Here is a 27162-nt window from a genome sequence, read left to right as displayed (position 1 = left end):
CTGCTAGCATTTTGCGCATCTGCTAGCGGTTTTTGGTGTGCCCCAGACCTAACAGCTTGTACAATTAGCTAGCTGACTTGGGGGTTGATTCACTTTGTAGGACGAGATCCACGCACTTTGATTGGCCCAATAGGCTGCCTGTCACATGCCAGACAGCCTATTGGGCCAAAGTGCCGGGATCTCGTCCTACAAAGTCACTGGACTTGACAGGGTCCAGAGTGGAACAATTGGAACAGCCGTTTGTTTTGGGGTAGCGTGAGTAAGTTAGTAATGCATACTACAGCAGTAGCGTGAATACTTTGAAAATTGTATTTGCTCTGCCACACTAAGCTGCGCTGCTGAGCATTGTAGCTTAGTGAATCAACTCCTACTAATTTATATGTGAGCCAGATGTAGCCATCAAAAGAGCCACATCTGGCTCCCGAGCCATACGTTCCCTACCCCTGCTCTATTACCACAGGGGGGGGGGGGGGGCGGGAGAGGAATCCACATACACTGCCGGCTTCAGTAGAGAGACGTGGAATGATCTCCCACATTTCATGCTGGCTGGAAGATCAATAACATAAGAGACATCATTGATCCTCCTGACCACCGGATAAGGCCCTATGAACCTGGGACCCAATTTGGTGGACGGTTGTCTGAGTGCCAAATGTCTGGTTGACACCCACACCTTGTCTCCTGGAGTAAAGTGCCACTCAACAGAGCGTCTCTTGTCGGCCTGTCTTTTTTGTCTCTGAAAGGCCACTCCCAAATTTCTCTTCACTTGTCCCCAAAGTTCCCTTAAAGTCTTCTGCCAATCCTCCAGGGCCGGGAAGGGAGAGGAACACACCGGAAATGGGGAAAACTTAGGGGACTTTCCCGATACAACCTGAAAAGGAGACAACCCTGTTGACGAACTTTTCAGGTTGTTGTGCGCAAACTCCGCGAAGGGTAAAAACCTAACCCATTTGGTTTGTGCATCCGCTACATAGCATCCCAGGAACTGCTCCAGAGTTTGATTAACCCTCTCGGTCTGCCCTTTGGTTTGTGGGTGATAACCCCATGAAAAAGACAGGTTCATCCCCAACGTATGGCAAAAGGCCCTCCAAAATTTCGATACGAATTGGACTCCTCTATCAGAAACCACAGTGTCCGGGATACCATGTAACCGGAAGATATGTTGTATGAAGAGGTCAGCCAATTCCTGGGCTGAGGGAAATCCTTTAAGTGGAACAAAATGTGCCATCTTACTGAATCTGTCTACGATTACCCAAATGACTGTCATGCCCTTGGACCTGGGGAGCTCGCCAATGAAGTCCATGGACAGATGGGTCCAAGGTTCATTTGGCACTGGCAAAGATTGTAGGGTGCCCACCGGAGCCAGGCGGGAAGGCTTACTCCTGGCACAGACAACACACTTCCTGACAAATTCCTTACAATCTGAGGCCAATGAAGGCCACCACACACACCTAGTGAGCAGATCCAGAGTGCGAGCGACCCCAGGGTGACCAGCGTTCTTATGGGTATGGAACAACTGCATGATTTGTAATCGGAAAGGAAGTGGCACGAAGAGAACTCCTTCCGGTTTCCCTTCCGGGGTATCTAACTGGTAAGTAGCTAGTGTAGCTGCCCAATCCTCCCAGGTGTCAACGGCAGCTAACACCACCTTGGAGGTTAGGATACCCTCTGGCAATGTTGACTGAGTTGTCTCAGGCTCGAAACATCTAGAGAGAGCATCTGCCTTGACGTTTTTAGAACCTGGAGTGTACGTGATGACGAATCTGAAGCGAGAAAAGAACAAGGACCAACGGGCCTGTCTGGGGGTAAGTCTCTTTGCCCGCTCAATGTACTCCAGGTTCTTATGGTCAGTATACACAACAATAGTATGCTCTGCACCCTCCAGCCAATGACGCCACTCCTGAAAGGCCAACTTGATGGCAAGGAGCTCCCTGTTACCCGGGTCTATATGAAAAGGGCGCCGGTAAAAAAGGGCGCCTGGTGGAGCCCATATATACCAACTTCAGCTACAAAAAAGGCGCCTGGTGTAGCCCATATAAACTTCGGCTACAAAAAAGGTGCCTGGTGTAGCCCATATAAAAACTTCGGCTACAAAAAAAGGTGCCTGGTGTAGCCCATATAAAAACTTCGGCTACAAAAAAACCTCTGGGATGTGTAAATTACTATTCCCCCTCCAGGGCGCCATGGATAGTGGGGGAAGGAAATAATTCGGCTTACAGCGCTTGTAGCCCATATAAAAACTTCGGCTACAAAAAAACTCCGGGATGTGTAAATTATTATTCCCCCTCCAGGCCGCCATGGATAGTGGGGGAATGAAATAATTCGGCTTCCAGCACTTGTAGCCCATATAAAAACATAGGCTACAAAAAAAGGCAATAATATGGGCTACAAAGGGGCACCTTACTGTAGCCGAAAACCTTGTAGCCGAAAAAAATATGGGCTACAAAGGGGCGCCCTACTGTAGCCGAAAACCTTGTAGCCGAAAAAATATGGGCTACAAAGGGGAGCCCGCTTGTAGCCTATATCAAAACTCGGGCGCCCTTTTCTACACCTTGTAGCCCATATTTCCAGAAATAACATTGATGTCTATGGCGGCGCCCTTTTCATACAGGCAGCTCGGGCGCCCTTTTCAACCGATACCCTGTTACCCACATCGTAGTTTTTTTCAGCAGGGGAAAATCTACGTGAGAAGTAGGCACAGGGATAGGTCTTGCCCTGTAGACCAGAACGTTGAGACAGGACCGCCCCGACCCCAATTTCCGAGGCATCCACCTCCACTATGAAGGGAAGGGTGACATCGACATGTCTTAATATAGGTGCAGAGCAAAACAGTTTCTTCAAGATGTCGAAGGCTGACTGAGCCTCCGGTGACCAATGGTATGGGTCAGCCCCTTTTTTGGTAAGACTAGTCAGCGGTGCTACTACCGAAGAGAATCCATTGATAAATCTCCGGTAGTAGTTAGCAAAACCAAGGACTCTTTGAAGTGCCTTCAAACCTACCGGTTGTGGCCACTCTAAGACAGAACACATCCGCAAACTCAGCGTATTGTACTGGTACCCCTTTAACCTCTATCTTGGCAGCACAACAGGCAATTTTCCCCAAACAATGATTGTGGCAGTAAAGTGACCAACTGAGTAGCTGACCTGACGCCCAGTCTATCTGTGGGGAGTGGAGCTGTAACCAGGGCATACCGAGGATTACGGTGGAGGTTGCCATGCGCAAAACCAGAAATTGTAAACTCTCTTTGTGTAAAATCCCTATCGTGCATGACAACATGGGTGTCTGAGAGAGAGGTCGTCTGCACTGTAACGGAGAATCATCCACGGCGGTAACGACTACTTGTCGGTCTAAAGGTTGTAAAGGAACACCCAGCCCCTTCACAAACTCGTAGTCTATAAAATTAGCCGCAGACCCAGAATCTATGAAAGCTTCAGTGCAAACAGTCAAATTCCCCCAAGAAATGGAACACGGGAGAAGTAACCGATTATTCTGATTTAGAGGTAAGCTCTGTGCGTCTAGGGTATTACCTCTAACTACACCTAGACGGCAGCGTTTCCCGATTTCTTGGGGCAATTTTTAGCAATATGGCCTTCCTCTGCGCAATATAGGCAAAGTCTTTCAGCCCTTCTGCGCTCTTTCTCGGCCCGAGTCAACCGAGAATGTCCGATTTGCATCGGCTCATAAGTAGGAGGGGTTGGTGATGAGGATGCAAATGAGAGAGCTCTTACTGCATTCTTGCCCCTTGACTGACGCTGATAGCGTAACCTGCGGTCCGCTCATATCGCCAAGGAAATGGTGTCATCGACGGACTTTGGTTCAGGGTGCCCTAACATTAGTTCTGAGACTGCGTCTGATAGGCCTGACAGAAAACAGTCTAATAAGGCGTAAGACCCCCACCTAGATGACACAGCCCACTTTCCGAACTCTGCCGAATAAACCTCAACCGTGTCTCGACCCTGCCTGAGAGTTTTGAGCTTCCGCTCGGCAGTGATCAAAGCATCCGGATCATCATAAATTATAGCCATTGCTTTGAAAAATTCCTCAACTGACGTCAGTGCCGTATCCTCGGGTGAAAGACCGTATGCCCAGGTTTGTGAGTCCCCGGACAATAAGGTCTTAATAAAGGTCACCCTTTGCTGCTCAGAACATGACTGAGTAGGTCGTAATTCAAAATAAGACAAAACCCGGTTGCGGAAGTTCTGGAAGTCAGATCTTTGCCCTGAAAACTTTTCGGGCACTGGCATACGGAGATCTGTGACCGGAGGGGATTGCACTGTGGCCACAGTCGTCTGCAAGACCCGTACAGACCCAGCCAATTGGTTGATCTGATTCTGTTGCGAATTAACCACCTCAATGAGGTTATTAAGCGAGGTGGTTAGAGTCTCGATCTGACTGCGTAATGCATCCATACTAGTGGTCTGCTGTTCTGTAACGATCGGTGTAGTAAGCAGAGAGAATCTGATTATTGGCGATCTGCAGTATCACCAATAATGCAGATGTCACCTGATTATTGATGGTCTGCAGAATCACCAATAATGCAAGTGTAACTAACCTCTGGGTACGGTAGCAGAACGAATAACAATCAACATGTACAATATACAAGACTGTGGAAATATCCACCACATGGTGATTCCTCAGAGGTGTGGTTACCTCTGAATGGGAACCCCGTGTGTGAGATCCTCAGCCCAAATGAAGATTGGGATCTCAGCACCTGGCAGTAATCGTCTGCTAGGGCAGGCGTCTCAGAGAGGCAAGCCTCAGAGATATCCCACCAGTGGGAGACGTTCCACTGGGGAAAAGAGAAAGGTCAGACAGGCAGAGGTTCGGCAACAGAGAGACGGTAGCAGTACAAGAACAGAAGGCTGATTCAGAGTCCGTTAAACAGGCAGGGTCGGCAACTAAGAATCAGATAGGCAAAGGTACAAAATCGAGAAGAGGAGAGAGTAGTCAGGGATAGCCAAGGTCAAGACACAGGTAAATATACAATACGATCCTAGACTGAGGTGTGATGTCCTTGATCTCAACACCAGGGAACTGAGCTAAGGTCTGAGCGTTTACACCTAAGTATTCACGACAGCAGACAGTGAGCAAATGACATCTGTGGGCTTAAATGCTGAAGCCCAGTTCCACCAGCCCGCCCAGGGGGCTGGAGCTCAAGTCAGCATGTGATTGGTTGGCTAAGGTCAGCTGATCGCCGGACCAGCTGACCTGTCTCCTCAGGGAATAAAGCTCCTGCCGCCTCACGCGCGTGCGCATGACCCTCTGCCTCTGAATCTCTGAGAGGTCAGGTCCCCGGTCAGCGCACGCCCGCACACGGAAGTCCGCCGGCTGAGTAGCGGGACCCGCCGCCATCCTATCAGCCGCGGCGGTGCCTGCCCTGCTCTGCGTCAGCGGCTCCGTCTGAGTTTCGGAAACCGCCGGCTGGGACGCGGAGGCCGCCGCCATGCTGCCCTGCGCGGCGGCAGCTCCGCTATTGTTCACAATAGGAAAATCATGACAATTAATCCAAAGCCCTGCAAAAAAAACAAAACAAAAAAAATAACAAAAAACGAAACTAAAGAGTTAGTGGGAGATGCAGGTGACACTATAAAACTTTTTCTTCGCGGTCGCAAAGGATTTGGGTGCTGTGCACCTTGAAAAGAAACACAGAGACAACGGGAGCCCACCTAATAGCACAGTATGTCACCTAAATAGTTGAGGGAAGGAGGGGGTTGAAAATATACTTACAAGGGTGGGTTGCATGAAAGGACAATCAACCACATGAAGCAGGTGGAGAACACAAGCCCGTCTCCACTCAGGGACTTCCCGGGATGACTGGATGCCAGGTGGTTGCACTCTTGGAAAAACAGAGAAAAGATGGTGCTGACAGTGGCAAAGCAACCTTAGACCGTATCCTCCTCCCCCTTCTCAGAAGCAGGGGAGGTAAGCTAACACAACACGGGTGAAGAGGCGCCCAGACGAGATAAAACTGTGTTAAAAACAGTAAAATCAAGAAAAGAAGATGTGGCTTACTTCTTAATATGACACAAATTTTTGAAAAGGATAAATATTTTTATTTGCACTGGCAACGCGTTTCCTGGGTACACGCCTACTTCTTCAGGCTAGTAAGTACCGCAGTATATAAAGCGATAAAGCTTGGAGCACCTCTCTAGAGTCCTTTTTCCCCCATTTCAAAAATGTGTGTTGTCTTGAGAGGTAAGCCACCTCTACTTTTTCTTGATTTTACTATTTTAACTCATCTGGGTGCCTCTTCACCCGTGTCTTCTTTACAGTGTCCATTCTGTGGTCACCTCTCTAGCCGTTTGCACTACTTTCTGGCAGGTCATCCCTTCTGTGAGACACTCAGCCAATCATTTGGTATGAACATGATCACATGGGAGATGTATGCCTAGGCAAAATCTAGAAAACTCTTCAGAATTTGCATTTGACAGTTGGAAGTGTTGAATTGTGACTGATAACAGGCAGCAATATTTTTAAATAATATGGAAGCTGGCATTTTATGGTTTTGGTGGAATCCCTCACCTCCTGGGGTTGACTTCATCACCTACAGAATGGTGTTGACTGCCTTGCCCACCTTATGGGTTTCATTGCAAGCTTGGTAAATTTACATGCTGGTATACCTTGCCTGACTGCTGTTTTAATTCCTACTATGACCTGCAGGGTTTCTCCTCAGTAGGATAGCAGATTGTCAAGTGGCTCATCTATACACTGATCATGAACAAAGTCACCTGGCGCAATTATAAAAGGTGATTTCAGGCAATAATTTATCCTAGGTGTGTACCAGGCCTAATTTTTAGCTTTCACTACTATTCATCCTGTGCACTACTTGACTCTGGCCAGCTATATTCCCAAAAGGAGCAAAATAATTATATTAGGTCACGTGTGTCAGTCTGAAGGCATCTATTTCAAATTGCAAACAGAGGGGATAATAATCATAGCTAAAGAAAGCTGCAAAAAATATTAAAAATGTGCTTAGCTAGCAAATAGAAGTCCTGACCGATGAATCCAGCAAACAGCTGATATAGCGAGTTTGACAATTTTCTCTGCACAGAGTTACTGAGCAATCACACGTCTGTTACACATCATAACATTATAACACCTTTCTCCTTGCTCTGTTCCATCTTGTGTGTTCTTTCTCCTTGCCCCTAGTGGTGCTATTTCTCAGGTGTTTACTGGAGCATGAAGTACTTGAGCTTTACTCCTTCAAGCTTTTTTTCGACCCTTTGCTTACCAGATCCTCCTCCTCCTCACATCAGAATAGACTGATGAAGTGAGACATTTGGAATACAGCAGATATAGCAGAAGGCTTCAGCCTCAAATAGTTTGTAAGGCACAAAAATAACAAATGGTGCTTACTATGAAACAACTCATAATTCCTAACAGTAAAAACTGAATTAATAATACTATGTTTAATAGAGAATACATGAATGAAAAAATATAATTCTTCTACCTATGTTTGTATATGTCAGATTTCAGTTAATATCTACAATCTAAGGTACTCCTAACTAAAGCTGCGTACCCACCAATCGATTTTCCCAACGATGTATCCAAAGATCTGCGATTTTTTGAGCGACGCACACCTGATAACTTGTAACACTAATGATTAACATAACTAATGGGAGGGAAAATGGCTAATTTGGCAGAATTCTACACTTAGAGTTTTTTTCTTGCCAGTGGTTTAATTCCAAATAGTTTTATTTTGAGAAATGACAAAGTAAAAATCTTACAATAACTGCCAAATGTTGGCTTACAAGAAACAACCATGTGTTAACATCTCACTATAGCAAAAATTATTGAAATGACACTCACATACATTGTCCAAAAATGTCATGAATAGTCAACAAGTACAAGCATAATCTGTGAGGTTTGAAATAGTATTTGTATAAGATCCAAAGAAAGGACACATAAACAAGCACTCATATTGGAAGAGGGATGACAAAGAAGTAGATCAGCCATGGCTCCCATACTTTTTCAAATTGAGGGACTAGATCCTTAATGACTGCAATAATGTACTCGTTCAACATTACCTTATCAATCCTATCCATTACACATTTTAGATAAAGATCCCTCTGTCTCCATTGAGAGGCGATATTTGTCTTGGTGGCTGCCACCATAAATTGGACAAGCTTGTGTTGGGCATGTTTAAGTTTAAAAGTTTTATGATCCAACAGCAACAATTTTGGATCCTTACTTAAAGATGTATTAAATATTTTGCAAATGACATTTAGTAAACCAGACCACAACCTTGCCACCACTGGACACAGCCACCAAGTATGGTAGAAAGTCCCTTTGGTTTCACACCCTCTAAAATAGTAGGGTGGGACAGAGGGATTTATTTGATGGTATTGGGACAAGGTAGGTCTTATGCAACACCCTGAGGGAGACCTCCATCTTGCCAGTAGTTTAGACATGCTGTGTGTTGAGTTACAGCATATTTTACACTGCTATACAAGCTGTAAACTGACTGCCGTGCCAGCAATAAAAATGCCTCACTGAAAAATGTACGATCAGCATATTTTTTTCCCAGACAGTAATAATAGAGCGGTTAGCATTGTTTTAAATGGGAATTATTAGTTTGCAAAAAATCAGCAAAATGTGTTTATTTTGATCAATTACTGCAAGGTTCTTCTCTTATATAAATAACTACATTATCCCTGCACCATGCATGCCACTGCATGCAGACAGCTTGAGCAGTAGTGAAACTAAGTAGCTTTGGGCCCCAGTGCAAGTTTTACATTGCAAGCACGCTATATATGACAATTGAAATGGTGCACCAAAATCTGCTAAGTACAACCACAATGTCAGAGGTGTAAGAAGTGAAGTAAAGTGAACCAGAGACGAAGCACCCTCATGTATTTTACCATATAGATCAGTGGGAACATTAGAGAAAACACCTACCATGCTTTCTGTTTCATTCTGCACTGCACAGCTTGTTTCTTAGCAGACCTGATAAAATCCCCGACTGAGCATTCAGTCTGGCTTTGCTATAATGACTCAACTATAATGATTCCTGAGCAGAGCCAGCAGGGGGTAGGCTTGGACTTGAAAAGACATGAGAGAACACAGACTGAGCTATAAATATTCCTGAGCAAAGCCAGACTGAATGCTCAGTCGGGGATTTTATCAGGGCTGATTAGAAGCAAGCTGTTCTGTGCAGAATGAAACAGAAAGCAAGGTAGGTGTTTTCTCTAATGTTCCCACTGACATACAGTGGCTTGCAAAAGTATTCGGCCCCCTTGAAGTTTTCCACATTTTGTCACATTACTGCCACAAACATGAATCAATTTTATGGAATTCCACGTGAAAGACCAATACAAAGTGGTGTACATGTGAGAAGTTGAACGAAAATCATACATGATTCCAAACATTTTTTTACAAATCAATAACTGCAAAGTGGGGTGTGCGTAATTATTCAGCCCCCTGAGTCAATACTTTGTAGAACCACCGTTTGCAGAAATTACAGCTGCCAGTCTTTTAGGGTATGTCTCTACCAGCTTTGCACAACTAGATACTGAAATCCTTGCCCATTCTTCTTTGCAAAACAGCTCCAGCTCAGTCAGATTAGATGGACAGCGTTTGTGAACAGCAGTTTTCAGATCTTGCCACAGATTCTCGATTAGATTTAGATCTGGACTTTGACTGGGCCATTCTAACACGTCTGGTGTGTTCTTTGGACTTCATGGTGTTGTTGCTCCCAAGATTCTCTTAGACAGCCTCTGAGGCCGTCACAGACCAGCTGTATTTGTACTGACATTAGATTACACATAGGAGCACTCTATTTAGTCATTAGCACTCATCAGGCAATGTCTATGGGCAACTGACTACACTCAGACAAAAGGGGGCTGAATAATTACGCACACCCCACTTTGCAGTTATTGATTTGTAAAAAATGTTTGGAATCATGTTTGATTTTCGTTCCACTTCTCACGTGTACACCACTTTGTATTGGTCTTTCACGTGGAATTCCAATAAAATTGAGTCATGTTTGTGGCAGTATTGTGACAAAATGTGGAAAACTTAAAGGGGGCCGAATACTTTTGCAAGCCACTGTATATGGTAAAATACATGAGGGTGCTTTGTCTCTGGTTCCCTTTAAGAACACCTTGTTAATGATTACTACTGTTCAAAGCATCTATAGAAGTGATTATTACCAGCACAGGACCAATAAAAATCTAATACTGGGGTTGAAGGAGAGCCCCACTGGCTCAAGGACCCCTGTGTGGTTGCTACCTCTGCACCCCTTATTGTTATGCCACTGATCTTGAGCATCATAAAATGGAAGCATGCATTAGAGTTTTAAGCCTTCACAAAGGGACCGCACACAATACGCAACTGAATCAATTTTCAGGCAGCAATCAATATTCTAACTCGCACTATTTATACAGCACAAGTGAGCTAGAAATACTGTAGAATGGTGATCAGAGGAGCAAACCCAGAACCCAGGCCACATGGCTTCAAATAGATACTCACAAACAAAACTCAAGTCACCCTTTTCAAAGTCCCTAGGGGAGTGAGCGCAGTCTTGACTGTTAGCAAGAATATGTTTGAATCCATGTGGCTCCTAGCTGTTGCTTCCCCATCAGTGTTCTATTTATAGCCTATATGTGTTGTGTAGTGTGAGTAAGAATATTGATTGCCCCCTGGAAATTGGTTCAGATGCATGAAGTGTGAGCCTCCTTTGTAAATCTTTGAGAGCCCTAATGCAGTTTCTACAGTGCACTCTGTGGAGCATTATGGCAGAGAACAGAGTTGTAAAAATAAGTAGCAATAATAAAAATAATAGATATGGAGTTGCATTAACCAGGATTTTCACAGAGAAAATTGTAGGATGTTGATCAATGAATCACGGAAAAGTGGACTTCTTGGTTTCTCTAAACTCATCATAAAAGCCTTGTAAAACCCCGTACATATGCCTGACTAAAGTCGGCTCAGGCGGCCAATAATGACCACCTCACCTCAGTCAGGCATGTGTACAGAGGCTGCCGACCGCCGCTCCACAAAGTTAGCCAAGTGGCGGCCAACTTTTGTGCACGCCACTCTCTCCGCTTGACGTCATGCCCATGCAGCTCCGTCATCCCTCCACCTCCCTGCATAGCAACCGAACATGTTTTTAGCTACACAACTGACATGCATCTGTACAGCCCGGCCTAGTGATGTTGCCCATGGGAATCGGGTCCTGATCCCTGATGGGTGACATACATCACAGGTGTGCACACACCTTTATTCTCCCTCGTATACCTTGTGGCAGGTGACAAGCATTATGATGCAAATTTCAGCTGATACCTAAGGCTGGTTTCACACTGTAAATTGGCGGCAATGTGACGTTGTGACAAGCCCGCCACACCACACCGCACTGGCAAAAACAGGCCTACAGGGAATACCGTGGTATTCCCTTTCAGGCATCCGGCCAAACAGGAAGTGACGCACACTTGCGGTTCCTTCCTGTTTTTTGAACATGAAAGTGGGTGAAAGCGTATTGTTAAATATATGCTTCCATGTATGCGTGCCACACTGCCGCCGCTAACTTTTTTGAAAACAATGCGTTGCCATAGACTTACATGACTTTCGGTCTGAAGCATATCAATGCACATACGTGTGGAAACGTAGTTTTGGAAGTGAGTCAGATTGAGGCCTTCCGGCGCACCACACCGCAACGCAAGTAATGTGACTTTCCCTATAGACTTCAATTGCCCTGTGGTAGCAGTGTGGCAATATGCACCACCACAGTGGGAAAGGGCCCTGAAGTGGCAAGAGTTGTCCAACTCATATAAAGAAAACAAAATGTTATAAGGCAACACTGCAAGTTTATTGTCTTCAGTGTTAATCTTAAAGTTAGAATCATCTCAAGTTTCTAGGACTTGATAATTGACTTTCTTTTCATTTGTGCTGATTGGATTTCATTAGTTCAAATTGACTCCTGGATCTTTGATTTTTCTGTCTGTTTTTCTGGCTCAATATAAATGAACAGTCAACCTCAAGTGATAATATTACTGCAGAGTAACAGTTAAAGGATCATCGGATAGTATACAATCTGTTTCTGCAAGCAAAAACAAGTTCACTTCTTGCCCTTGAAGTCCATTTTTAGTCATATTTTTTAATTTAGTTTTGGACAGTGTGAAAAAGACCTGAAACCTTTTCAGAGCTTTTATAGTTTTCTTATCACTATCCATAAAACCCCCAATTTCCTGTCTTAACCACTTGAGGACCCACCCTTTACCCCCCCTTAAGGACCAGCGTTATTTTTTGTGATCTGTGCTGGGTGGGCTCTGCAGCCCCCAGCACAGATCATGTTTCATGCAGAGCGATCAGATCGCCCCCCTTTTTTCCCCCCTATGGGGATGATGTGCAGGGGGGGTCTGATCGCTCCGGTGGGCAGGCATGTTGCGGGGGGGGGGGCACCTCAAAGCCCCCCTCCGCGGCGAAATTCCCCCCTCCCTCTCCTACCTCCTCATCCCCGGTGATCGGGGCTGCACAGGACGCTATCCGTCCTGTGCAGCCAGTGACAGGCTGTCACATGGCGGCGATCCCCGGCCGCTGATTGGCCGGGGATCGCCGATCTGCCTTACGGCGCTGCTGCGCAGCAGGCCAGCAGCGCCGTACAATGTAAACAAAGGAGACAAATGTCTCCTACGTTTACATTTAGTCTGCAAGCCGCAATCAGCGGCTCGCAGGCTATTCACGGAGACCCGCTCCGTGATCTAACAGGAAACAGCCGCTCGCGCGAGCGGCCTTTCCTGATTAATTAGGGAGGCACCTGGCGACGCACAGTTGCGTCGCTGGCCCTCCAGCTACCACTTTGCCGCCGCACGGTATGAGTGTGCGGTCGGCAAGTGGTTAACAAGAAATGGTCAAATCTTTCTAATTTGAACCAAAATGGCGATAAGTAAAACCCTTTTGCAGCGTGAAGAAGAGTTAAGATTCATACACATGTACGTTGAATTTCACCTGGCAGGGATCGGTACCTGATCCCTTGGGTGACATTGCAGGGCCAAGGCTGTACAGATACTTTGGTAGCATGCATGCTGTCATGCACTGTTCCTATGTGTGGAAGTGGAGGGTCATCAGAGTGGAAAAGCTGAGATGTCACACCACAGGTGCAGTGAGTGGGGAGCCCATGGGTCTCAGCTCGTGATAGGCTGAGTCTATCTGCCTGGGTGGCAGAGGCATTGGGGGCTGCTGTACACATGCTGGATTCTTGGCAAAGGCGGTCATTATGCTGCCTTGGTCGGGTTTCATCTAGCGTGTGTACCAGGCTTTAAAACTCCTGTCAAGTTTTTATTGCTGTCCTTTACTTTCCAGTAGTTGTTCTAGAAGTGATATGTTGACTCCCCAAGGGCAATTTATTTTCTTTTTGGTAATGATAAATCAAGTTCCATAGATAAATTAAACTTGACTTATATTCAAAACATGGAGATAAATTAGCTTTCTTTTTTGTTTTCAAAAATTGAACATTTTAAAAAATTCTTATTAAAATTAAATCCACTGATTTCTCAACACTGATTTATGTAGCTATTGGGAAATTATATTGTAGTTCCTGTTACTGTCTCAAAGATAAAAGCCTACTGTTTTGAGTAGATGATTGAAGTTTCCTTTATGTTCTATTTTCTACTTTTCATGATTTTTAAGATTTCTCTTATTCCTACAACTAACTTGCTCTATTGTGTATGTTCTATCCGACATCATTATCTCTGTAGATCGACTTCATAACATCAAAGTTTAGTATACTAACTATGTACTTGTCATACACAATACCCAACTGTTTGTAAAAATTTGAAAACTTTCCAATAAAAATCTTGAAGTTTAAAATTAAATCCACTGGTGGAGACATCCAATGTGTATGTTTATACAGCAGAGTCCCCTGTATCTGGCACCGACGAGGATCGTCTGATGCTGGATACATGTTGCTTTAGCAACCACTCTAAAAAGCACAACTTCCCCCCTAAATACTTACCAAGCCTCCAGTGACGTCTAGCAGCCTTCCTGCAGCATCTAGCGGGCTCCTATCGGCTTTCCGGCTTCCCCCGTGCACACAAGCCGGCATGTCCCCTGACCCGCCGACTTGCGTGCACAGACCCCGGAAGCCGCTAGGGGCCTGCTAGGTGCTGCAGGAAGCCTGCTAGATATTACTGGAGGCTCGGTAAGTATTTTAAAAGCCTCAAAACCTGCTGAAAGCAAGAACTTTGCTGTACAGAGAATATAGTATACTGGCTGAAGCTCATTTCAGATTGAAGTATTTTTCTTTTCTATGATAGTTTAGTATATGTCATCCTTACTGACACCTGGACATTCACTGAGACAGAGAAGACTTTTTTTTACTTTTGCTGAAACTTACTTTCAGTGTACTTCTCCAGTGAACAGGAAAAACAAACACATCAAGTAATAAATGACTGTGTACTGTCATCCTGTTTGTTACTTTGCAGTTTCTCCCACTGAAGTGTCTGCTACAGGCATACTAAGAAGGTGTCATCTTGTCACTGTGAGTTTTCTGACGTGCCAGCTGCGATTTTCATCATCACTTATATTTCATCTTGATTTAAATAATTAGGATGTCTTTTCTCTGCAAGTAAATATGACTTTCAGGAGGATGACACTTGAGATCCTTGTGCCTGGGACGCACCCTGAGATTAATGGGTTTTACATATCATGTGATTTACTGTGCTTGTCTTATTACTGCGTACTGTAGCTGATATGAAGGACAAGCTTAACTATCTTGCAGCTTGAAATGGAAAATAAATGGTACTTTGTGTGTGAAGCAAGAAGCACAAACTAGACTTAAAGAGGAACTGTAACCAAGGATTGAACTTCATCCCAATCAGTAGTTGATACCACCTTTTCCATCAGAATATTTTCTTTTCTCGAACAGCTCATCAGAGGGATCTGAATGGCTGATATTGTGGTGAAACCCCTCACACAGTGTGATGTCAGGACCTAGGTCTTGACAGTTTCCTGTCTGTGAGCCTTATTGCATTATGGGAAATAACAGCTGTTTCCAACTGCCAAACAACCAGTATCTCCCTCTGTGCATATGTATATCTATGAAAAAACAACCTTTTAACCTATCGCATTGATAGGGGGTGTTGTTATAGATAATAGCAGATAATGGCAGTTGATGCTAACAACAGAAGCACCAAAAAAGTCGCATAGGCCTCACTTACCAAAAACACGATATAAAGTTTATTGTGGGCAACATTCCAAGACACACAAAATTCATAAAAACACTAAAAACAATTGGAGAAGTTTTAAAGGAGTGTCCTAAACCCCCCTCGCCACTCACACATGCATCACACTCGCATAGCTGCCAATACATATGTCATACACCTATAGGTATTCCCAAGGCAGTGAACTAGGTGATAATGAACAATATAACTCTAAATGGGTAGCCAGTACAAAAAGAATGTATACTTAAGGCTGACAGCTGTTCAGCAAAAATTGATGGTATAGTTTGCAGCAAGCCTGCTCATAATTTGTTATTTTGTTGCAATGAACAACAACCATAGGTTGGATTAATGTCTATCTCCTAGATTGAGCTTCGTGACACCAGTCACATAAACTGCTAGTTGATTAGTACAAGCGAAGCAGTGAATTAGTAAGCTGCGATATTGCACATTAGATTCAGCCAGTACAGCAAAGGCTTCCTTATTAGCATCACCAAGCTTTAGCAATGTCCAAGAGTTCAAATGCCCTTTACCTGGTATCCATACAGCTGAGACTGCAAAGCCCCAACAACTGCATCTCCCCTGTGGACGTTAGCTTCCCACATGCCCTAGGGATACTCCCACAATCGCTGTGAGCGGTAGTCAGCAGTGTTGTGGTGATTTTTCTGCCTCGCGATCAACCTGCGCTGGCGTTCCAAGCTGCGTGTCAGCGGGGATCAGCGGAGGATTCAGCGTGTAGCAAGAGTAGTGGGTGAGGCCAGCCTCCTGTAGCTCCTCCCAGTTCTTGGCAGTTGATGCTGTCTGGTTTTTCATGTCTGCCACTAGTAAAGATGATTATGTGCAGGCTGATTGTGGATCAAACAACACCATGAACAAATTACATGGCGAATATCAATCATTTCTTTATCTCTCACCTATTTTTGTTTTCAATATTTTTATTGAATTTTTAAACAACAAACACAATAAGGAAACAGGTCAAACAGTCGTACATGGTTGATTCGATAGTAAATGCGGCCCACATAAGAGGGCACTCAGTTAAACTGAACCATGGTTGGGGGTCGTCCCAGCAGCACACGGCATTATATACCGGGGGATCCGAACCAGGGTAATGGACATGTACAAATCAAAACATAAAACCAAATAACATGGACACTTCAACATGAAAGGTTTCTCGACGACCAGTGTCGAGAACCCGTGGTCACAGAAAAGGATAATCGAATGGAGAGGGGGAGATTCTTTCCGCCCTTTCCCAAAAAGCCCCCACCTCATACCCAAGGAAGGGGTAGGCCAAGAAGAGGCAAGGAAGGCAGAAGAGAGTGAAGAGGAAGGAGGAAGGAGGACTCTCTCCTATTTTTAATTGCTCACTTTGCAATGTATTGATCTATTTTTTCCCCTTTTCACTAAAGTTCCTCTTTAAGGTTGACACACACGGGTCAGGGTTTCCAGCAGATACAACTACCTTGTTTGAAACTGTCCATGATCTATTGACCCCGACATATCCATTTACCAAACTTCCAGTCAGTTTTGGAAAGTTTGATTGAAAGGTTGATTGGGCACTGTGGAAAATCTTCGGCCTCTTTTCCGATTGAGATTCCGCTTTTTAATCGTTTTTTTACATCCGATTCCGATTTTTAATCTTTACTGCATGCTGCGTTTTCTGATCCGTTTTTCTGTTGAATGTATTCAGGGAAAATCAGAATCGGAAAACGGATTTGCAGTGTGCAGGGAGCCTTAAACCAACAGAGGGAGGAGTGGCATGGAACTCATAGCCATAGGTTATTGCATGGCGGGGAACAGCAGTGTCAACCTTGAGACAGGAGTTACCTAACTAATGGAAAGGCTCTTGATGGTCCAGAGGCTAACCAGATGAGTGAGTAATGTCAGCTTATGCTCCCAGTCAAATCTGCTTGTGCACAGCTTTTTCCTTCATGCACAAGCACTTCATTTTACTGGGCATGCACAGACCTAACTTGACCATACCCAGTCCAGATGCATTCATACAGGGTGGAGGCACTGCCACAAGAAGCATATTTGACAAGCTTCTTTAGAATAGGTTTAGAAGGAACCAACACTGGAACGGCTGGCTGTAAGATGATCCAGGAAGCTTCCGCACTATCCAGAGGTTTTTTTTCCCCCACTACTGAGGTAAGCATCCAATGATGAGGTTGGAAGTGATGTGGTCCCTGGAGCTTTGTTAGTAGTATTCTGTATTTTTTATTTTATTTTTTATTTATGGAGGTTGAGTAGGGTCTTTTAGATCCTTTCCTCACAGAAGGTAGCGCTAACTCAACTTAGCCGGCGGGGCTTAGGTCCGGAAGTGAGAGACACAACATAGCGTGGGACGCCGAGCCGGTACCCGAAGTGGCGGAGGTGACTGCAGCGCGTGCGGTACTCCGGGAATAGCCAAGAAGGGATCAATACGGCAGCCGAAGCCCAGCTTAAACGGGGGAGAGCCCGTGATAAAACTCTGCGCCCTACTAACAAGTCAGCATATTCAGAATCAGAATCAGAATCAGAATCAGAATTTATTTCGCCAAGTACAACGGTGAATTGTACCCGGAATTGGTTTTGGCGCATACAGGGTCGTTGGTGAAAACAGAAAAATAGCATGGTACATACGTGGACGTGGGACAAGCATACATAGGGCAACATTACAGTGCGTACATTTAAGCAGAGCGTCGTATACAATTAAGCATAGGTACATACGTATAAACAAAAGCAAAATCAAAGCAAAAACAGAGCATTACAGCATACACGTACAGTAACATAATACAAACAGAGCATTACAGCATACACGTACAATTTACGTAATACACACATAGCATAGCAAGACATACACTGATAGCGGGACAGAAAAAGAGTGGGACTGGAGGAGCAGCCTGAGAGCTGATATGAGCGCTGCCATTTTCGGCACTGGACGCTACACAGCGACGCGCTCCCAACTAGACAGGTGCTCCGATTGTCCGCGGAAAGTAGAGAGGATGCTGGGGGGGGGGGGGGATCGTGATGGAGGCGGCCAGCAGGGATCACTTGAGCCAGGTTACTCCAGGAGAATCGCTCCTAATTTCAGGGTCCGCATGGCTGGGTGATGAGGGTTCAGACCCAGTGGGGCCCTGTGGTGCCAGGGGGCAGCAGTGGTGGAAGGGGGCACCGGGAAGGGGGCACCCTGGCTAGGCAGCAGAGGTGGACAGGCCAGGGGCAGCATACCTTCTCTGTGGCTGCGAGGAGCAGCCACAGGCCCTCCATCAGCACGGTGGCAGCCTGGTCGTGGTCCTGGTGACTGGGGAGCCGCTGCAGACAGGCCTCCTCCGCACGTGGCGGGTGACCCATGTGTCCTTGCTGGTCCCTGGGCGACCCGTGGTGGAGGGTGACCGGCAACCCCAGCAGTCCTGTGATGGGGAGGTCACTGGGGGAGGTCTCCGGCGGCGGCCCTGGTCGGCAAGTGGTGGCGGCGGGAGCACGTGTTGGCGGCGGGGGCATAATGCGGCTTCTTCCCAGGCGGCAGCCCCCGACAGTCCTGAGCGACCGAGGGCATTGTGGAGCCGCCGCTGCCCCTCTCCGTTTGGTCCCCGGCAGGAGAGCAAACCATGTGCTGCATGGATGCGGCGCTGCGTGCGGTGTCCCGGCTTCCCTGGCTCCAGAGCGGTGTTCCGGCTCCCCTGGCGGATTCCCCAGGTCAGACGATCCCCACCCCGCAGCGGAGCAGAGCACGCGACCTCCCGATCCTCCAGCAGCCCGCGGGGCACATCCAAGCCCCCTGCATCATCCACAGGTGAATGGAGGTGGACGGGAGGTCGCCAGCGGGGGAGTTAGGGGGAAAAAACAAAAAAAGACCGGAGCCCTGTGGCCGTGGCGTCCTCACCCGGCGCCATCTTAGGTTCAGCATATTGTAAGTGCAATTGCTTTGTACAGTATAATAAATTATTACAGTTTTACACTATGTGGAGTTTTTTATCCATTTGAGGGTGTACTATACATATGGAGGTGCATATATAGAAGAACTATCTAGGACAAGCAGACATCACCAGAGGAGGTGGGGGACGGCCCTAAGTGTCCCAAGGCGCAACTAGACCTGATTGAGGTCATTTTATCTGGTGAGTCTGTTTCCACATGGTGTGGTGGTGGAATTAACTGTGAAGAAGTGATATAACGCAGAGGAATTCTGAGCACTCACCACAGAAGCTATTGTCTGGATTGGGACTTATTAGGGCACTGAATGTATTGTTTAAAGTTGTGTTAGCGCTACCTTCTGTGAGGAAAGCAATTAGAACTACATAGAAGGGGCAGCACCAACTGTATGGAATTGTTTACTGTCTAGCAAATTGGTTGTGGCGTTTATCTCTAACTTTAAAATCTTTTAGATCCTGATGTGATTGCTTGGAAAAAATAGTATTTACTACTGTGGCTGTGCTATAATCTGATCGACTTTTGTAACTTGACTAACTCTGCTTGAACTAATCCTATACATTGCCTATTTCTCACTTAGAATGTAGATGTATGTAATTTAACCAGTTTAGCTAAATAACTCAATTTAATAGAATTTGAGCAAGCTGTTACAAATCCTATCCTTACAAATTATTATTCCCAAAATACTTCTTCCCACCTTCTGCTGGATATCAGCTTTTAAGAGAACATCATTAAATGTGTTTCCCTTATCTGCAAACTTCTAATTGTGGCCTCAAAGTGATCAGCTTGGTTATTACATATTGGATGAGGTATGCATAGCAATATGAATATTTTTATCTGCCATATGTTGGTGAGACCTCTGTGTCTTCCTTAATAACGATGGGGCTTTTAAAGCCTATATGATGATGGTGATGATAACACAAGCCGCAGTAATGGAAATAACCCACATTAACAGATTTCTTCTAAGCCAAGCAGCTTTTCTGGTCATTTTACAGACAGCAATAATTATCACTCCAAGGCAGAGGAGGGGTGTCATTCCGCTAACCGAAAAGTCTTATAACCAGAAAAAGAGATAGCTTTCAGCTATGGAGGATTTTGTCAGGCACTGGCAGTTATACTTTCCTATATAGAGCCAACATCTTATGTAGTGCTGTACATAGTAAAAAAAAACACATAGTGGGAAGTGCAGATAAGTGAGACATTTAAAACTCCGTACAATCAATATATCCGGTAATTCAAATACATACAAAGTTGATATGTGGTTTGAGATATCACCAATATTGGTGTAAGTTCGTATAATAAATTGCAGCAGAATAAGAATCACTAGGATCATGGGCGTAACAAAATAGCTAGGGGCCCCTCCTCATCCCATCTGCATGTAGAGTAGCACAGGGTGTGTTATATTTACCTTCTTCCAGTACCACAGATCTCCATGCATCACAGCAGCAACACTCTCTGCTGCTATTTGCTGAGCTCCCAATCCCACCAATCCCATGACAGGCGTGGGACATGTGGTAGGGAGCTGGTGAATGGCAGCAGAGAGAGTGTAATGTGATGCATGGTGGAGACCCCCAGCACTGGAAGCAGGTAATATTACACTCTCTACCTGTTCCAGTGCAGAGAGCGCTGCTGCTGAGATGCATGAAGATCCACAGCGCTGGAAGCAGGTAAATATAATGCTCCCTGCCTAACTCTGCATGGTGTGAGGGGGTGGCGGGGATGTTTGTTTACTGGCTGCCTGCCTGGTACCTTGGGGGCTATGAATTCAGGGGGGGGGGCATACATAGTAGTTACGCCCCTGTGACTAGGAGGAGGTCCCTGCCATTGCAAGCTAACAGCCTAGAGGGTATTTGGGTGGAGACACTAAGGGGATAAGACACAGAGATTAGCTGATTAGTTTGTGAACCTCCAGTGCTACCTATAGAAAATTATCGGCTTGTCTGAAAAGATGTGTTTTGAAAATATGTTTGAAGAAAGGAAGGGGTGGGGGAACAGAGAGCGAGAGATGGTGGAAATATCACAATCTCTGTTTTGGTTGCGTTAATTTTAAGAGTTGCAGAGAACCCAGCAAGTCCATGGTGAACCAGAACTGGAAACAGAATTATATGAATGTAAAGACAGTAGATAGACAGTTAGGGACTTGAGATAAAAGTGTTGAGAGGCCAGGGACTTTGAAAGATATTTTGGTGCCATCAGCAGAGATGATATTGAAACACATAACAGCTTATTAATTGTTGCAAGCCATGAGTGTAAATGTAGAAGAGAAGAGGTCAGAGGATGGAGCCTTGGGGTACACCAACAGACAGCAGACATGGAGATGAGTTAGTACTGGAGTAGGAGTCAAACAGTGAAAGAACGGCGAGACAGGTAAGGGCAGATCCCGGAATGCGCAAGGCCCTTGATCCCCAATGATGAGAGGGTCTGAAAAAGCAGACAATGACCAATAGTGTCAAAGGAAGAGGAAAGGTCGAGGAGTATCAGTACAGAACATTTTCCTTTGGATTTTGCAACCAGGATGTAATTTGTAAGTTTAGAGGGGACTATCTGTGGAATACTGAGATCGGTAGTCAGACTGGAGGGGGAACAACAAGGAGTTACCAGTAGAGATGGCCCGAACGGTTCGCCTGCGAGCAGTTCCCGGCGAACTTTCAGGGTTTGCGATCGCAGAGAACCGCAATCTTTTCCAGAAGTTCAGTTCGCCCCCATAGTGCACCATTAGGATCAACTTTGACCCTCTACATCACAGTCAGCAGGCACATTGTAGCCAATCAGGCTACACTCCCTCCTGGAGCCACTCCCCCCTTATAAAAGGCAGGCACCGCCGGCCATTTTACTCACTCGTGTGCCTGCAGTAAATAGAGAAGGGACAGCTGCTGCTGCTGCAGACTCTCATAGGGAAAGATTAGTTAGGCTCTTGTAGGCTTGTTAACTTGCTCCTTGCTGATTCTTATTGTTAAAATAGCACCTCACAACAGCTCTTTTGAGAGCTAATCTTGTTCTTGTGATCTATTTTTTTTTCTGGGTGTCCCACTGCCATTTGTGTTGCATAGACAGCCTTGATAATTCATACTGTGTGTGTGCCACTGCCAGGTCCAGTACATTCAGTGACTACCTGTGTGTGTGCCAGGTGCACATTGTAATACCCACTGCATATACCTACCTGTTCACAGTGCACCCACCTACCTATGTGAGCTGAGCGCACGCAGTGTCACTGTGCCTGTCCGCTACCTGTCTGTGTGTGACAGGTGCACATTGTAATACCCATCACTGCATATACCTACCTACCTGTTGTTCACACTGCACCCACCTACCTACGTGAGCACACACAGTGTCACTGTGCCTGTCCGCTACTTGTCTGTGTGTGACAGCCAGGTGCACATTGTAATACCCAGTACTGCATATACCTACCTACCTGTTGTTCACAGTGCACCCACCTACCTACATGAGTTGAGTGCACGCAGTGTCACTGTGCCTGTCCGCCACCTGTCTGTGTGTGACAGGTACACATTGTAATACCCATCACTGCATATACCTACCTACCTGTTGTTCACTTCAGTGCACCTACCTAGCTACGTGAGTTGAGCGCATGCAGTGTCACTGTGCCTGTCCTCTACCTGTCTGTGTGTTACAGGTGCACATTGTAATACCCATCACTGCATATACCTACCTGTTGTGTTCAGTGCACCCACCTCATCACTGCATATACCTACCTGTTGTGTTCAGTGCACCCACCTACCTACGTGAGTGCACCCAGTGTGATATACCACTCCGTGCATACCTGTTAACTGCACCTGTGTGACTGCACATTGTATTAGTAAAGTCAGTGCACACCTTTCACTTCATCCCCCCGATATGGACACAACAAACAAAACAGGCAGAGGTAGAGGTAGACCCAGAGGAACCCGGCCGGTCTGTGCAAGGTCGTGTTGATGTGATTTTGTGCGGCCCTGGCCCAAAGTACAGTGCTCAAAAGAAGGCTCGTCCCATCAACTCCCAAGATTGTCAGGACGTGGTTGACTATTTAACACAGAACACCTCATCTTCCGCAGCCACCAGCGCTACTACAAGCACCACATCCATTGCATTTGACACTTCACAGGAGTTAATTGGCGGGGAATTAACTGATTCACAGCCATTATTGTTACAACCAGATGAAGGCGCTAAGCAAGTTACACCACCTCATATGTCTGAGTTAGGCGGTGACACTATGGAAGTAACATGTGAAGATGATGAAGTACCTGCTGTTGGTGCAGTTTTGGAGGTGTCTGAGGCAAGCAAAGCCGGGCAGGATGATTATGATGATGACGATGATACGGATGTCACGTGTGTTCCCAATAGAGAAGATGAACAGGGAGACAGTTCAGAGGGGGAGTCAAAGAGGAGTAGGAGGAGACGAGTTCCTGAAAGAAGCAGGGGGAGCTCATCGTCAGAAACAGCTGGTGGCAGTGTCCGGCGCCATGTATCGCCACCTATGGACAGCCAGTCAAAATGCCCTTCAACGTCAGCTGCTGATGCCACCATAGTGCCATCACCCCAGGAGGGCTCAGCGGTTTGGACATTTTTTAATGTGTCTGTCTCAGATCGGAGCAATGCCATCTGTTCTCTCTGCCTCCAAAAATTGAGCGTGGAAAGGCCAACACTCACGTAGGGACAAGTGCCTTACGAAGGCACATGGAGAAAAGGCACAAACTGCAATGGGAAGAGCACCTGAGCAAAAGCAGCACACAAAAGAAAAGCCACCCTCCTTCTCCTCTTCCTCCTTCAGGTGCAGCATCTTCAGCTGCTTTCTCCCTTGCACCTTCACAGCCACCCTCCTCCACTCTGCCTCTGCCCTTGAGCGGTTCCTGCTCCTCTGCCCACAGCAGCCAGGTGTCCATGAATGAAATCTTTGAGCAGAAGAAGCCAATTTCTGCCAGTCACCCCCTTGCCCTGCGTCTGACAGCTGGCGTGGCCGGAACTATTAGCTCACCAGCTGTTACCATACAAGCTGGTGGACTCTGAGGCCTTCCGTAAATTTGTGGCCATTGGGACACCGCAGTGGAAGATACCAGGCCGCAAATATTTCTCTAAAAAGGCGATACCCAAACTGAACCATGAAGTTGAGAGGCAAGTGGTGACATCTCTGGCACACAGCGTTGGGTCAAGGGTCCACCTGACCACAGATGCCTGGTCTGCCAAGCACGGTCAGGGCAGGTGCATAACTTATACAGCCCATTGGGTCAACCTGGTGACCAATGGCAAGCAGGGAGTACGTGGCTGTGCAGCGGACCAACTTGTGACACCTCCATGGCTTGCAGGCAGGCCTCCTGCCACCTCCTCTCCTCCTGCTACATCCTCTTCGCTGTCGTTGTCCTCCTCCTCCTTGGCTGAGTGGCAGTTCAACTCTACTGGTGCTGCAATCTCCTCTCCAGCTACACAGCCCCATCTCCCCAGGGCCTATGCTGCATGCCAGGTACGATGGTGTCACGCCATCTTAGACATGTCTTGCCTCAAAGCGGAGAGTAACACTGGAGCAGCTCTCCTGGCTGCTCTTAACAAACAGGTGGATCAGTGGCTCACCCCGCACCAGCTGGAGATCGGCAACGTGGTGTGTGACAACGGCAGCAATCTCCTTTCCGCTTTGAATTTGGGAAAGCTGACACATGTACCCTGCATGGCACACGCGCTGAATCTAGTCATTCAAAGATTTGTGTCAAAGTACCCAGGCTTAGAGGAGGTCCTGAAGCAGGCCAGGAAGTTATGTGAGCATTTCAGGCGGTCTTTCACGGCCATGGCACGCTTTGCGGACATTCAGCAGAGAAACAACTTGCTGGTGAGACACTCGATATGTGATAGCCCGACTCGCTGGCATTCGACCCTTGTCATGTTCTCTCGCCTGCTAGAACAGGAGAAAGCCATCACCCAGTACCTGTACAATTACAGTAAAAGGACACAATCTGGGGAGATGGGGATGTTGTGGTTCAACAACTGGACACTGATGCGAAATGCATGCAGGCTCATGCGGCCGTTTGAGGAGGTGACCGACCTGGTGAGTCGCAGTGAAGGCATCATCAGCGACTTCATCCCGTACACTTACTTCCTGGAGCGTGCCATGCGTATTGTGGTGGATCAAGCTGTGGAGGAGCGTGAAGAGGAACAGTTACGTCAGGAACAGTTGTGGGAGCAATTTTCATCAGAATCAGAAGTTTCCTCAACACCTGCGGCAGCACAGAGGGGGAGGAGGAGGAAGAGTCGTGTGGGGAGAGGAGTCAGACTTGGATGATGAGGAAGGTGTCTCTTTGGAGGAGGAGGAGGCGGCGGCAGAAGAACAACCGCAGCAGGCATCGCAGGGGGCTTGTGCTGCTCGACGTTCCCGTGGCATTGTTCGTGGCTGGGGGGAGGAGGAGGACTTACCTGACGTCACTGAGGAAGAGCAAGCGGAGATGGATAGTACGTCTGCATCCAACTTTGTGCAGATGGTGTCTTTCATGCTGTCCAGCCTGTTGAGGGACCCCGTATAAAAAAACTCAAGGGGAATGAGCTGTACTGGGTGGCCACGCTACTAGACCCTCGGTATAGGCACAAAGTGGCGGACATGTTACCAACTCAACACACACAAGCAATATAACACAGCAGTACATGCATCCAGCTACATTTAAGTGGTCAGCAGGTGCTCGTACCTCTCTCACTGGCCGGGGCCCCAAGGCCAACATGCGATACCTGGAGGGGAGTGCAGGTGAGCCTGGACCTCTCACACCCAGGCTCTGGACCTCTCACATCCAGAAAACCCACCAACACTGCCCCCATACTGAATGCTAAATTCAACACACACAAGCAATAGAACACAGCAGTACATGCATCCAGCTACATTTAAGTGGTCAGCAGGTGCTCGTCAGCCAATCAGGATGCACTGTCATACACCCTTTACCTGCCATACCACATCTAGCAGCCATTAGCATTCAGGTGGAAGGCTTCAGTTGGACGCCATCGCAAGATTGCGTCGCTAGCAGGACCGCCCCGTGCAGGCATCCCTCCCACAGGGGTCCCTCCCTAACCGCTCACCTGTCCGCCATGTCCTAGAGCTGATGTTACCAACTCACCAGAAGGCAGAAAGAATGCAGCACATGCAGAACAAGCTGGCAACTATGCTTTACAATGCGTTTTTCATGATGCAGTGGCGTACCTAGGGCATTTGGCACCCGGTGCTGGGTATTAAAAGACACCCCCCCCCCCTTAAAAATGGGCGTGGCCACAACAGGCAAACATTTGGGCGTGGTCATGACCGCATGAGGGCGGAGCTAACTGTAATTTAAAGTATTAGCTAGTATAGTTGCCCCCAGTATAGCTAGTACAGTTGCCCCCAGTATAGCTGCCCCAGTGAAGCTAGTATAGTTGCCCCCAGTATAGCTAGTATAGTTGCCCCCAGTATAGATAGTATAGTTGCCCCCAGAGCTGCCCAAGTATAGATAGTATAGTTGCCCCCAGTATAGCTAGTTTAGTTGTCCCCAGTATAGTTGCCCCAGTATAGCTAGTATAGTTGCCCCCAGTATAGTTGTCCCCAGTATAGCTAGTATAGCTGCCCCCAGTATAGCTAGTATAGCTGCCCCCAGTATAGCTAGTATAGTTGCCCCCAGTATAGCTGGTATAGTTGCCCCAGTATAGCTAGTATAGCTGCCCCCAGTATAGCTAGTATAGATGCTCCCAGTATAGCTAGTTTAGCTGCCCCCAGTATAGCTAGTATAGATGCCCCCAGTATAGCTAGTATAGATGCCCCCAGTATAGCTAGTATAGATGCCCCCAGTATAGCTAGTTTAGTTGCCCCCAGTATAGCTAGTATAGTTGCCCCCAGTATAGTTGCCCCCAGTATAGATGCACCCAGAATAGCTAGTTTAGTTGCCCCCAGTATAGTTAGTATAGATGCCCCCAGTATAGCTAGTTTAGTTGCCCCCAGTATAGCTAGTTTAGTTGCCCCCAGTATAGCTGCTCCAGCAGGGGAAGAGCAGCGCTGGAAGGAGGGGTGACAGGGATAGCGGCGGGGAGGGGGGAAAGATCCCCCCCCTCCCTCACCTGGGTCCCCTCCTTCCGCCTCTCTTCCCCTCCAAATGACAGCGGGGGGCAGCGGGC

Source organism: Hyperolius riggenbachi, chromosome 4, assembly GCF_040937935.1.
Source record: "Hyperolius riggenbachi isolate aHypRig1 chromosome 4, aHypRig1.pri, whole genome shotgun sequence".
Lineage (NCBI taxonomy): Eukaryota > Metazoa > Chordata > Amphibia > Anura > Hyperoliidae > Hyperolius > Hyperolius riggenbachi.
Note: the sequence above shows the minus strand (reverse complement) of the source record.